Source organism: Bos mutus, chromosome 8 (assembly GCF_027580195.1).
Source record: "Bos mutus isolate GX-2022 chromosome 8, NWIPB_WYAK_1.1, whole genome shotgun sequence".
NCBI lineage: Eukaryota > Metazoa > Chordata > Mammalia > Artiodactyla > Bovidae > Bos > Bos mutus.
The window spans coordinates 12,428,696-12,443,447 of record NC_091624.1 but is presented as its reverse complement, the minus strand read 5'-3'; the positions used below and the strand labels follow the sequence as shown (position 1 = coordinate 12,443,447).

General features: G+C 39.6%; 1 long non-coding RNA gene across 5 annotated transcripts in view; it reads left to right on the top strand.

Annotated features, from left to right (window-relative positions):
- The window catches only part of LOC106701597 (uncharacterized), a 67,940-nt gene that overhangs the window by 21,637 nt on the left and 31,551 nt on the right, over positions 1-14,752 (top strand). The window lies entirely within an intron of this gene.

Genomic DNA, 14,752 nt, shown 5'->3' with positions numbered 1-14,752 from the left:
TCTTCTGTTCTTCCTGCCACTTCTGATTCTCACCATATTTCCTCATTTGAACTATTCAGAGTGAGAATCTAATTGGACCAGCTTATCCCTGTTTGGACAAAACCTTTTGGTTCCAGGTTTCCTTATAGGACTGGCTACCTTTCAGTTAGATGCCCTTTCCCATCCCTGAGTAAATTGATATAGTACTGTGATGTCATGTTAATTGATACTGTCATGAACCATTATACCACAATAATGAATAGAAATGAATATAATGTTGTACAGAGTGGCCAATTCTGGTGTTTATTTCCATACTTGGTTTGGTGAGAAGAGTTCAAATATATAAAATGGACAATTCTCTGTAGCAAACTTCTGAAGTAAAGTGAAGTCAAAAGTTCTCTCAGTAAAACTTTCCACCACAAAACCACATGGGGAGGTGGGGGTATGTGGTGGGGACAGCTCAATATTTCAATAAAACCCCACTCATGCTTAGTCATGTAACCTCTCCTGTTTCCCACTGGAAACTACATTTCAAACCTGCCGTCAATGTCCCTGGAATCCCAAGAGCAAAGGCTGTGTGAGTGGCAGGTTGAAGATCAATCACCAGAGAGCAAACCGCAGGATGTTGAAAGCCACTCTGAGTGGCCCACATACAGATGGGTTGGCATATCATTCAACCTGAACTTCATTCAGGACAAGTGAAGTTGAGCAGGAATTTGGCCCCTAAGAACTCACTGAAGGGGCAGTTCTGAGACTGTTCCTCAGGTCTGCTTCTAAGCTTGCACATCTGGAAAAAAAAAAAAAAGGAAAAAATTTTGACCCAGCCCAGCCAACTCAGCTTATCCAGGATCTTTACACCTACCTGCCCTCGACAAGGCAGGAAGAGAAGAGGATTACCAAGGGATGATCAACACAATCCAGCAAGATTTTTAAGGAAACCCACGTTGGCCTCTGGTGCCAATTATTCTAACCCTTCACTCATAAGTAAGTGGACAGTGAGAAATAACTAGATGAAAGAAGAGATTCTGCCACCAGACAGAAGAGTGTTTCTCTTCTGCAGAGTCAGAGAAAATTACCTCTATTAATACTAGTCATGGGGGGAAACTAAAGAGAACTTTAATTCTTTTTTTTTTAATTAATTTTATTTTATTTTTAAACTTTACAAGTTGTATTAGTTTTGCCAAATATCAAAATGAATCTGCCACAGGTATACATGTGTTCCCCATCCTGAACCCTCCTCCCTCCTCCCTCCCCATACCATCCCTCTGAGTCGTCCCAGTGCACTAGCCCCAAGCATCCAGTATCGTGCATCAAACCTGGACTGGCAACTCGTTTCATACATGATATTATACATGTTTCAATGCCATTCTCCCAAATCTTCCCACCCTCTCCCTCTCCCTCAGAGTCCATAAGACTGTTCTATACATCACTGTCTCTTTTGCTGTCTCGTACACAGGGTTATTGTTACCGTCTTTCTAAATTCCATATATATGCGTTAGTATACTGTATTGGTGTTTTTCTCTCTGGCTTACTTCACTCTGCATAATAGGCTCCAGTTTCATCCACCTCATTAGAACTGATTCAAATGTATTCTTTTTAATGGCTGAGTAATACTCCATTGTGTATATGTACCACTGCTTTCTTATCCATTCATCTGCTGATGGACATCTAGGTTGCTTCAATGTCTTGGCTATTATAAACAGTGCTGCGATGAACATTGGGGTACACGTGTCTCTTTCCCTTCTGGTTTCCTCAGTGTGTATGCCCAGCAGTGGGATTGCTGGATCATAAGGCAGTTCTATTTCCAGTTTTTTAAGGAATCTCCACACTGTTCTCCATAGTGGCTGTACTAGTTTGCATTCCCACCAACAGTGTAAGAGGGTTCCCTTTTCTCCACACCCTCTCCAGCATTTATTATTTGTAGACTTTTGGATCGCAGCCATTCTGACTGGTGTGAGATGGTACCTCATAGTGGTTTTGATTTGCAATTCTCTGATAATGAGTGATGTTGAGCATCTTTTCATGTGTTTGTTAGCCATCTGTATGTCTTCTTTGGAGAAATGTCTATTTAGTTCTTTAGCCCATTTTTTTATTGGGTCATTTATTTTTCTGGAGTTGAGCTGTAGGAGTTGCTTGTATATTTTTGAGATTAGTTGTTTGTCGGTTGCTTCATTTGCTATTATTTTCTCCCATTCTGAAGGCTGCCTTTTCACCTTGCTAATAGTTTCCTTTGATGTGCAGAAGCTTTTAAGTTTAATTAGGTCCCATTTGTTTATTTTTGCTTTTATTTCCAATATTCTGGGAGATGGGTCATAGAGGATGTCAGAGAGTGTTTTGCCCATGTTCTCCTCTAGGAGTTTTATAGTTTCTGGTCTTACATTTAGATTTTTAATCCATTTTGAGTTTATTTTTGTGTATGGTGTTAGAAAGTGTTCTAGTTTCATTCTTTTACAAGTGGTTGACCAGATTTCCCAGCACCACTTGTTAAAGAGATTGTCTTTAATCCATTGTATATTCTTGCCTCCTTTGTCAAAGATAAGGTGTCCATATGTGCGTGGATTTATCTCTGGGCTTTCTATTTTGTTCCATTGATCTATATTTCTGTCTTTGTGCCAGTACCATACTGTCTCGATGACTGTGGCTTTGTAGTAGAGCCTGAAGTCAGGTAGGTTGATTCCTCCAGTTCCATTCTTCTTTCTCAAGATAGCTTTGGCTATTCGAGGTTTTTTGTATTTCCATACAAATTGTGAAATTATTTGTTCTAGCTCTGTGAAGAATACCGTTGGTAGCTTGATAGGGATTGCATTGAATCTATAAATTGCTTTGGGTAGTATACTCATTTTCACTATATTCATTCTTCCAATCCATGAACATGGTATATTTCTCCATCTATTAGTGTCCTCTTTGATTTCTTTCACCAGTGTTTTATAGTTTTCTATGTATAGGTCTTTAGTTTCTCTAGGTAGATATATTCCTAAGTATTTTATTCTTTCCGTTGCAATGGTGAATGGAATTGTTTCCTTAATTTCTCTTTCTGTTTTCTCATTATTAGTGTATAGGAATGGAAGGGATTTCTGTGTGTTGATTTTATATCCTGCAACTTTACTATAGTCATTGATTAGTTCTAGTAATTTTCTGGTGGAGTCTTTAGGGTTTTCTATGTAGAGGATCATGTCATCTGTAAATAGTGAGAGTTTTACTTCTTCTTTTCCAATTTGGATTCCTTTTATTTCTTTTTCTGCTCTGATTGCTGTGGCCAAAACTTCCAAAACTATGTTGAATAGTAATGGTGAAAGTGGGCACCCTTGTCTTGTTCCTGACTTTAGAGGAAATGCTTTCAATTTTTCACCATTGAGGATAATGTTTGCTGTGGGTTTGTCATATATAGCTTTTATTATGTTGAGGTATGTTCCTTCTATTCCTGCTTTCTGGAGAGTTTTTATCATAAATGGATGTTGAATTTTGTCAAAGGCTTTCTCTGCATCTATTGAGATAATCATATGGTTTTATTTTTCAATTTGTTAATGTGGTGTATTACATTGATTGATTTGCGGATATTGAAGAATCCTTGCATCCCTGGGATAAAGCCCACTTGATCATGGTGTATGATCTTTTAATGTGTTGTTGGATTCTGGTTGCTAGAATTTTGTTAAGGATTTTTGCATCTATGTTCATCAGTGATATTGGCCTGTAGTTTTCTTTTTTGTGGATCTTTGTCAGGTTTTGGTATTAGGGTGATGATGGCCTCATAGAATGAGTTTGGAAGTTTACCTTCCTCTGCAATTTTCTGGAAGAGTTTGAGCAGGATAGGTGTCAGCTCTTCTCTAAATTTTTGGTAGAATTCAGCTGTGAAGCCGTCTGGACCGGGCTTTTTTTGCTGGAAGATTTTTGATTACAGTTTCATTTTCCGTGCTTGTGATGGGTCTGTTAAGATTTTCTATTTCTTCCTGGTCGAGTTTTGGAAAGTTGTACTTTTCTAAGAATTTGTCCATTTCTTCCACGTTGTCCATTTTATTGGCATATAATTGTTGATAGAAGTCTCTTATGATCCTTTGTATTTCTGTGTTGTCTGTTGTGATCTCTCCATTTTCATTTCTAATTTTATTGATTTGATTTTTCTCCCTTTGTTTCTTGATGAGCCTGGCTAATGGTTTGTCAATTTTATTTATCCTTTCAAAGAATCAGCTTTCGGCTTTGTTGATTTTTGCTATGGTCTCTTTTGTTTCTTTTGCATTTATTTCTGCCCTAATTTTTAAGATTTCTTTCCTTCTACTAACCCTGGGGTTCTTCATTTTTTCCTTTTCTAGTTGCTTTAGGTGTAGAGTTAGGTTATTTATTTGACTTTTTTGTTTCTTGAGGTATGCCTGTATTGCTATGAACTTTCCCCTGAGGACTGTTTTTACAGTGTCCCACAGGTTTTGGGTTGCTGTGTTTTCATTTTCATTCATTTCTATGCAAATTTTGATTTCTTTTTTGATTTCTTCTGTGATTTGTTGGTTATTCAGCAGCGTGTTGTTCAGCCTCCATATGTTGGAATTTTTAATAGTTTTTCTCCTGTAATTGAGATCTAATCTTACTGCATTGTGGTCAGAAAAGATGCTTGGAATGATTTCTATTTTTTTGAATTTACCAAGGCTAGCTTTATGGCCCAGGATGTGATCTATCCTGGAGAAGGTTCCATGTGCGCCTGAGAAAAAGGTGAAATTCATTGTTTTGGGATGAAATGTCCTGTAGATATCAATTAGGTCTAACTGGTCTATTGTATCGTTTAAAGTTTGTGTTTCCTTGTTAATTTTCTGTTTAGTTGATCTATCCATAGGTGTGAGTGGGGTATTAAAGTCTCCCACTATTATTGTGTTATTGTTAATTTCTCCTTTCATACTTGTTAGCATTTGTCTTACATACTGTGGTGCTCCCGTGTTGGGTGCATATATATTTATAATTGTTATATCTTCTTCTTGGATTGATCCTTTGATCATTATGTAGTGACCATCTTTGTCTCTTTTCACAGCCTTTGTTTTAAAGTCTATTTTATCTGATATGAGTATTGCTACTCCTGCTTTCTTTTGGTCCCTATTTGCATGGAAAATCTTTTTCCAGCCCTTCACTTTCAGTCTGTATGTGTCCCCTGTTTTGAGGTGGGTCTCTTGTAGACAACATGTGTAGGGTCTTGTTTTTGTATCCAGTCAGCCAGTCTTTGTCTTTTGGTTGGGGCTTTCAACCCATTTACGTTTAAGGTAATTACTGATAAGTATGTTCCCGTTGCCATTTACTTTATTGTTTTGGGTTCGAATTTATATGCCGTTTTTGTGTTTCCTGTCTAGAGAATATCCTTTAGTATTTGTTGGAGAGCTGGTTTGGTGGTGCTGAATTCTCTCAGCTTTTGCTTGTCTGAAAAGCTTTTGATTTCTCCTTCATACTTGAATGAGATCCTTGCTGGGTACAATAATCTGGGCTGTAGGTTATTTTCTTTCATCATTTTAAGTATGTCTTGCCATTCCCTCCTGGCTTGAAGAGTTTCTATTGAAAGATCAGCTGTTATCCTTATGGGAATTCCCTTGTTTGTTTTTTGTTGTTTTTCCCTTGGTGCTTTTAATATTTGTTCTTTGTGTTTGATCTTTGTTAATTTGATTAATATGTGTCTTGGGGTGTTTCGCCTTGGGTTTATCCTGTTTGGGACTCTCTGGGTTTCTTGGACTTGGGTGATTATTTCCTTCCCCATTTTAGGGAAGTTTTCAACTATTATCTCCTCAAATATTTTCTCATGGTCTTTCTTTTTGTCTTCTTCTTCTGGGACCCCTATGATTCGAATGTTGTAGCGTTTAATATTGTCCTGGAGGTCTCTGAGATTGTCCTCATTTCTTTTAATTTGTTTTTCTTTTATCCTCTCTGATTCATTTATTTCTGCCATTCTATCTTCTAATTCACTAATCCTATCTTCTGCCTCTGTTATTCTACTATTTGTTGCCTCCAGAGTGTTTTTAATTTCATTTATTGCATTATTCATTATATATTGACTCTTTTTTATTTCTTCTAGGTCCTTGTTAAACCTTTCTTGCATCTTCTCAATCCTTGTCTCCAGGCTATTTATCTGTGATTCCATTTTGATTTCAAGATTTTGGATCAATTTCACTATCACTATTCAGAATTCTTTATCAGGTAGATTCCCTATCTCTTCCTCTTTTGTTTGGTTTGGTGGGCATTTATCCTGTTTCTTTATCTGCTGCGTATTCCTCTGTCTCTTCATCTTGTTTAAATTGCTGAGTTTGGGGTGTCCTTTCTGTATTCTGGCAGTTTGTGGAGTTCTCTTTATTGTGGTGTTTCCTTGCTGTGTGTGGGTTTGTACAGGTGGCTTGTCAAGGTTTCCTGGTTAGGGAAGCTTGTGTTGGTGTTCTGGTGGGTGGAGCTGTATTTCTTCTCTCTGGAGTGCAATGAACTGTCCAGTACTGAGTTATGAGATGTCTATGGTTTTTGGGTGACTTTGGGCAGCCTGTATCTTGAAGCTCAGGGCTGTGTTCCTTTGCTGCTGGAGAATTTGCTTGGTATGTCTTGCCCTGGAACTTATTGGCCCTTGTGTGGTGCTTGGTTTCAGTGTCCGTATGGAGGCATTTGATGAGCTCCTGTCAATTAATGTTCCTTGGAGTCAGGAGTTCCCTGGAGTCAGGGTTTGGATTTAAGCCTCCTGCTTCCAGTTATTGGTCTTACTTTTACAGTAGTTTCAAAACTTCTCCTTCTATACAGCACCATTGATAAAACATCTACGTTAAAGATGAAAAGTTTCTCTACCGTGAGGGTCACCCAGAGAGGTTCACAGCGTTACATGGAAAAGAGAAGAGGGAGGAGGGAGTTAGAGGTGACCCGAATGAGACGAGGTGGAATCAATAGTGGAGAGAGTGGGCTAGCCAATAATCACTTCCTTATGTGCACTCCACAACTGGACCGCTCAGAGATGTTCACGGAGTTATACAGAGAAGAGAAGACGGAGGAAGGACACAGAGGTGGCCAGAAGGATAAAAGGGGGGAATGAAAAGGAGGGAGACAGATCCAGCCAGGAATCAGTTCCCTAAGTGTTCTCCACCGTCTGGAACACACAGAAATTCACAGAGTTGGGTAGAGTAGAGAGGGGTTAGGGAGGAGACACAGGTGACCTGGTGGAGAAAAAGGAGAGTCTAAAGGGAGAGAGAGCAGTTAAGCCAGTAATCTCATTCCCTAGTGAAAAATGGGTACTGAAGATTGGGTTCTTAAAGGTACAAAATTGGTAACAAATACATAAAAACAAAAATTAAAAAATCTAGAGTAGAGTTTGGAATTTTAAAAATACGGTGTTAAAGAAAAGAAGAAGGAAAAGAAAGAGAGAAAAAACGAACAAACAAAAAGAAACAAGGTCGCGAAAATTATAAAGAAAATATAGGTACAAAATTGATAACTAATACCAAAAAGCAAAAGTTAAAAATCTAGAGTAGAGTTTGGAATTTCAAGAATACAATGTTAAAAAAAAGAAGAAGAAAAAGAAAGAGAGAAAAACAAAAACAAAAACAAACAATGTCGCAAAAATTATAAAGAAGATACAGGCATAAAATTGATATCAAATACCAAAAAGCATAAATTAAAAATCTAGAGTAGAGTTTGGAATTTCAGATATACAATGTTATATAAAAGAAGAAGAGAAAGAAACAGAGAAAAAAAAAAAGTCACAGAAATTGTAAAAAACTATAGGTACAAAATTGATAACAAATACCAAAAAGCTAAACTTAAAAATCTAGAGTAGAGTTTGGAATTTCAAAAATACAATGTTAAAGAAAAGAAGAAGAAAAAAAAAAAAAAAAGGTCAAAAAATTATAAAAATATATATGTGAAGTTTGCTGAAGAAAAAAAATAGGGTCTTTTTTTTTTTTTTGCAAAGTAATAGGTTATAAAAGTGAAAATTAAAGGAATAACAGAGGACTTAAATTTTTTTAAAAAAATTTAAAAAAAAAGAAAGAATGATCGTAAAAATAGTAAAAATATATCGAGGACTTTCTCTGGTTTTGTTGTGAGTATTGTGGGTTCAGCTCATTTTTGGCTAGTTCCTTGGTCTGACTTTTATTTCTCAAGATCTATAGGCCCCTTCCTATGTAGTCAGTAGTAACCACAGGGTTTTAATCTATTGCCTGTAGCTTCCAAGGCGGTTCCCTCTGTTATAGCTTCTTCTGTTTGCTGGACTCTTCAGTGTCTGGTTTCCGCCCTGACACAAAGGGGACGGTGGAGGACACTTTTTTTTTTTTTCCTTTTAGGCACACTTGTTCAGTCGCGCTGTAGGGAGGGAGGGAGGGATGATGCAAACAAGTAACACTGGCGTGTGCTCGCAGTGCCTCAGCCGCACTGGGTCTGCCCCCGCTCACAGCGCGTGTAGCCTCCCTGCCCACTGCTCAGGCTCTAGGCTGCTCTGCCAGGAACCATCTGTGTCCGGCCCTGGGCTGCCTGCACCTCCCAGGTCCAAGCCGCTCAGGTTCAGGCACTCAGGTAGTCCTCAGAGGTGCAGACTCGGTTGGGCCTGCATTTTGTGCCCTTCCTAGGTCCGAGCAGCTCAGGTGATGAGGTGTTTAGCGAGCGCGATTGCTGCGACTTATCGCCTCCCCACCACTCGGTTATCTAGGTGTACAACCGGCGCACCTTCTCAGGCAGACGTTGACCATCCAGACCCCCAAGAAGTTTTAGTTAGCAAAGAAGCCTGCTTACAGTTCTATAGATAATGTCTCTCTGGGGCTGCGATTGCCCCCTTCTGGCTCTGGCTGCCTGTCACCAGAGGGGGATGGTCTGCAGCCGGCTATCTCTGTTCAGTTCTTTGTTCCGTGCGCGGACCTGGCGGTGTCTTAGGTTAGGGCTGGCTTTTCCGTGTGGTAGATATCCCACAGTCTGGTTTGCTAGCCCAGATTATTTCGCTCAGACAGCACTCAGGGTATTCAGGCCAGGTCCTTACTCTAAGCGATACAGCCCGTGCCGCGCCTCCCTGCCCAGTCCCCGCTTGCTAATGGCATGTGCAGGCGTCTGCGCTGCTTCTCCGCTGGGGGAGTTACCGTAGGGCTTGCAATCTGCGAGTTTTAATTGTTTATTTATTTTTTCTCCCTTTTGTGTTGCCCTCTGTGCTTCCAAAGCTCAGCACAGATTCGGCAGTGAGAAGGTTTCCTGATGTTTGGAAACTTCTCTCTTTTTAAGACTCCTTCCTGGGACGGAACTCCGTCCCTCCCTCTTTCGTCTCTTTTTTTGTCTTTTATATTTTTTCCTACCTTCTTTCGAAGACTTGGGTTGCTTTTCTGGGTGCCTGATGTCCTCTGCCAGCATTCAGAAGTTGTTTTGTGGAATTTACTCGGCTTTTAAATGCTCTTTTGGTGAATTTGTGGGGGAGAAAGTGTTCTCCCGGTCCTACTCCTCTGCCATCTTGGCTCCTCCCCCGAGAACTTTAATTCTAACTGATAACTCCCAATGAGATTTCAAGGACAATGTATAGATAAAATGGTTTTCCATTAGACAATATTAGAAGGTAATCATGAAAAGAAAGAATGAATTTTTATAGATTAAAAAACATGATTGAAAATAAACAAATAAGAGCCAAACGGACAAGTGGCAGAATGAACATTTCTGGGAATAAAATTAGTGGGTTAGAGGCACCACTGGACTTCTCCTAGAACAGTGTAACAACAGTATGTGTTGTGATGGGGTTGCAGAGGTTGCAGTTAGATGATCTGGGCTCAAGTTTAGCTCCACTCCTTTTTAGCTATTTCTTCTTGTGCTGCGAGTTATCTTTTCTAGGTGTTGATTCTAGGTGCCAAGTCTTTATCTATGACATTAAGCAAATAGTGCTTCCTTCATTGGATTGCCATGAGGATTAAATGATTAATTTATGTAAAATCTAAATATTTGATACATAAAATATTTAACAATGTTAGTGATCATTATCAATACCCAGTAAAAAGCAAAGAAATAGAATTTTTAATAGAGGAGATAGTGAAAGGGAGATAATAGGGTGTTGAAGAAAACTTTTCCAGTTTTACAAAAATGGGTTACTAAGGCTGGCAGCTAAAAATAAAGAGATTCTGAGTATGTGGTTTCTACAGAGAAACACTAACAAGTAGGGACAGACGTGCGTGGTATGAGAGATGGCACAACAGCCCCTAACTGCTAATGGCATCCTGTTCCCCAGCCTCAGTCTATGCCAGGAGAAAGCAGGAAGGTGGGGTTTTCAGGGAGTTCACCTGAATGACTAGACATGATTCCCACTGACTGTACGTACTGCCCAGGGTAACCATTGTGAGGCTAAAGACACAGCAGGAGCTGCAGGGAAAGATACCTGCACCAGACTCGGGCCGGCATATTGATGAAGCCTGAGAAATGTAAAGTAAGTGGGAGGGTACCAGTGAAGAATACCATTTGGCCTCAAGTCCAGGGACTCTCTCTTTTTTATTTTTTTTAAGTTGAGATATGTTTTCTGTTTTATTTTATTAATGCAAGAACACTTAACATGAGATCTACTACCTTAACACATTTTCAGTTTACAATACATTATTGTTGGCTATAGACACAAAATTGTACAGATCTCTAGAACTTTTTCATCTTTTTTTTTTAGGACTCTCTCTTTTTTAAACTGAAGTGTAGTTGAGTTACAATATTGGTTCCAGGTGTACAATATAGTGATTCAGTATTTTTGCAGATTATACTCTATTACAGGTTAGGGACTGGAATGAAAAAGTAGAAAGTCAAGAGATATCTGGAAAAACAGGCAAGTTTGGCCTTGGAGTAAAAAATGAAGTAGGACAAAGGCTGAGTTTTGCCAAGAGAACACACTGGTCATAGCAAACACCTTCTTCCAACAACACAAGAGACGACTCTACAAATGGACATCACCAGATGGTCAACACCAAAATCAGATTGATTACATTCTTTGCAACCAAAGATGGAAAAGCTCTATACAGAGCTTTTTTTTTTTTTTTTTTAAAGGCTGAGTGTTTGAGTAAAATAACAATTATCTGCTACTTAAAAGAAGCAGACCTAAAACAAATAAAAATTTGAAAATAAGCAGAACAGGAAAATACTAGGCAAATGCTAGTTTAAAACTTGAGAATGGCATTATTAAGATCAGAATAAATAACAGTCAAGGAAAAAATGAAAGGAGATAAAGATGGACAGTTCAGATGAACCAACAGTATATTTATCAAAAAGATGCAGTGAGGCAACTGCTTATCAAACAGTACCACATCATCTTATCTAAAGTAAAAATTATTGGAAGTACAAGATTTTAAGATAGTAAAAGAAAGTAGAAATCAATTTGAACTGACAGCTACAGATAAAAAATAGCAACATTTTAAAATACATGGCAGTATTACAAAATTTCAAAATAACTTCATGGAAATTATTTCCGGGAGTTTAAAAGTGACTTGTAATTTCATTCATAAGTCATCTCAAAATGAGGTCAAAAGAGAAAACAAGCTACATCTGAATAAATGCAGAAAAGTCCCATTTCTGGCCTTGGAGACACAACAGTGAACAAAGTAGAGCCACCCCTCAGGGAGCTTACAGTCCAACGCGAGGAAGCAGAGTCAGCCAGCAAGCAGATGACGTGTCACGTAGCAATAAGAGCTCTGAAGGGGGTTAGAGAAAAGCGAATGCAGAGTGATTCGGCACTGGTCAGCAAAGACCTTTTGTGAAGATGGCACACGAACAGAGATCTGAGGAAGGTGGATAAGGGGGCGATAGAGCGGTGGAGGGCCACATCCCAGACAGAAGGGAAGGTAAAGGCAAGTCTTGAGAGGGCAGTTTACTCAGTTTATTCAATAATTGCCTCTACATAGAACAAGTGACACTTTTAAAACAATAAACTGGAGAAATATGTGCTAGATGAACTGTTTTTGAAATATTTTAATGTGGTTTGTCCTTTTTGGGCAGCCATCTGATTTGGATGATGGTTAAGGGTAATTAGGACTTCTAACAGCAGGAATGCAGGAGAAAGAAAGGTCAGTGTTCAGTTTCTGTCAAATGGCTTTGCCCAGAGAGAAAAGGGTTTTCTAAATTCCTTGATCTCACTTTCCTAACAACTAATTTGATCATAGACTTCCACTACAAGTATTAAGCAAGGACAACTCAGAAAGCAAAGATCGCAGGAAGGAGTGAAAAGTCCATCTTTTCTTTTCCTAGTGGAGTCTGGGGAAAAAGAAGGATGAAGCCAGAGCCTGGGAATCTCACTTTTCCTTCTATTAGCATAGGCTTCAATTAAAGAAAACATCCAGAAATCATCAGGGAAACTGAGGACCCTGGAGCTAGTGGACTGCTTCCCTGGATCTAGGGAAGCCCTATCTAGACTTGTCCAATGCCAAGTTCATCAATGTGTGATGTGTGAGGGCTATAACACAGCATCAGCAGAGGAGGTGGCTGGAGAGATGGCTTCCCAGACCTGTATGTGCCATTCAGGGGACCAAGACATTCCTATGAGCCTTCACATGAGTGACCCAAGGGCACTGGTTAGACTGGCAGACCAGTGAGCGTCTGCTGAAGTGGGGGAAAATGCCCACCTTGCTTTCTTTCAGGTGGTAAGGTGTGCATGTGTCATTTCAATGTCTTTGTAGTCAGCTTAGTCCCCTCCAGAATGCAGGCGATTGATTATCAGTCTCTTTAACACCCATGTTTTCATTTTCTCTGTGGTTTCACAGCTTGTTTAGTGAGACTTTATGTGAGTCTGCTTCGGGGAATAGTAGCCTCATTACTGGAACTTCAAAAAAAGAGACTGGACTGGAATGGCTTTAGCCACCCCACCTACCATCAATAATTTCCATCACCCCTCACTCTTTGAGGTGAACAGCTGACTTTCTCAACCTTATGTAAAGTGCTATACAAACCCAACTCCAGCTCCTTCCGAAACCTATTTCTGCCTCCAAGTCCCTTATACAAAGAAATTTTATAGTCATCAGTGGCTAACCAGATACCATTCTGAACTCTAAACTCTTAAAATGGACACTTGAACTTTGACATTTTGAAGTTTTCTGAGGTGGGCAATAACAGGCTTCCATCTTTCCATTGGCAACTTTAGATCCTATCTCTTCTGGATCCAATTTTCTTCAGTTATTTTAAAATTCCACCTTCCTCTCTAATAAAAGGCAGGTGCCTCAGTAGAACTTCTTGGAAAAAGGGCAAAGAATTCAGTCATTTATTTCCAATAATACATTCTCATGATTTTCCTATGATATAGTATCACAAAGGTAAATATTGGGACAGAGGACTTATTAAATGAGCAAGGAATTCAGCCTTAAGTTTTGGTTAATTTTATTAATGCCTTAACAGCAACATGGTCATCTTCTATGTCTTCTCATTTTCCCGTCTTCTATTTCATCAGGCAAATCTGGATGTTAAAAGGTAAAAAGAATCTCTGTTGGTACTCGCTTTCTCTTTTAACCCTCCTTCTCCTGCATCCCAAGAGGTCTCTTGTTTTGCTCCTAACACTCTCTTCTGACCGCATTCCCCTGGTTTCCTCTCAAATGTTCATTCTTCTTTCTGCTTTTGTGACTTAATTATGTGCCCGTAGGAAGGAATGATGCTAAAGCTGAAACTCCAGTACTTTGGCCACCTCATGCAAAGAGTTGACTCATTGGAAAAAACTCTGATGCTGGGAGGGATTGGGGGCAAGAGGAGAAGGGGACGACAGAGGATGAGATGGCTGGATGGCATCACTGACTCGATGGACATGAGTCTGAGTGAACTCCGGGAGTTGGTGAGGGACAGGGAGGCCTGGCGTGCTGCGATTCATGGGGTCGCAAAGAGTCGGACACGACTGAGCGACTGATCTGATCTGATCTGATCTGAGGCCTGCTTCAGGCAACTTCCACAGGCACCAATACCTGGGAGGAACTGCCCTTCAACATTACTAAGACTATTAGCTTGTTTCTTGTTAAAAATTCAGATTCCTGAGCTCCAGATAAATCAGAGACCATCGAGGAGTCTTAGAATTCTCCATTTTACAAGCTTCCCAGATGATTATGATATGCACTAAAACTTAAGAAGTAAAAGTAGATAAGGCCTTCAGTGCTCTGAATTCTTGATTCTTTTGTTCCTTTCTTTCTCTCTTCCTTTTCTCCTCGGGAAATTAATGGAATACGGTGGGCTCATTTTCTGGTCTCTAGTCTTTCTTCCTCCCTTTTTTTTCATTTATTCATCCTCTCTCTGTCCCATCCTCCCTCCCTCCCCCGCTCTGTCTCCCCAGCCCCGTCCTACCTTTGACCGGCATTTAAGAACATCATAGCAGTATGCAGAACCTTGTAAGTATCTAATACTCTTTATAAAATTTTTAAAAAGGAAAGAAAAGAAAACTCACTTGGGCAAGAGCTGCTGGAACAAAATCTCCCTTGAGTTTTGGACACATAGACTACAGCCTAGAGAATGGTAAAGAGCCAGGAAACCCCAAAATAATCACAGCTGGGATCCATAAAGTCCCCTCCCTCTGATTCAGGGAGAAACATGCAAATAGCCGATGTGCTGCTCCAGCATTTCTGTTCCATCATCTGCAATGTGTGATAAAGAGCTGTTTAGGAACTAACGTGGTCCTGCCTCCTTACCCTTCATGACAATTTCACTAATTATTTTTTGAGAATGCTTCCATCCTATGGCCCCTGAGTAAAAGGCTTCACTCTTCCTCATGGTTTAGAGGTCTGAGTAGAAAATGAAGCAATCTCTTCAAAATCTGTTAGCTGTAGACGTGGATAACACTGGCAAAGTCTGTGGTGGCTGTTTTATTAAAAACAAAAAGCTAAAA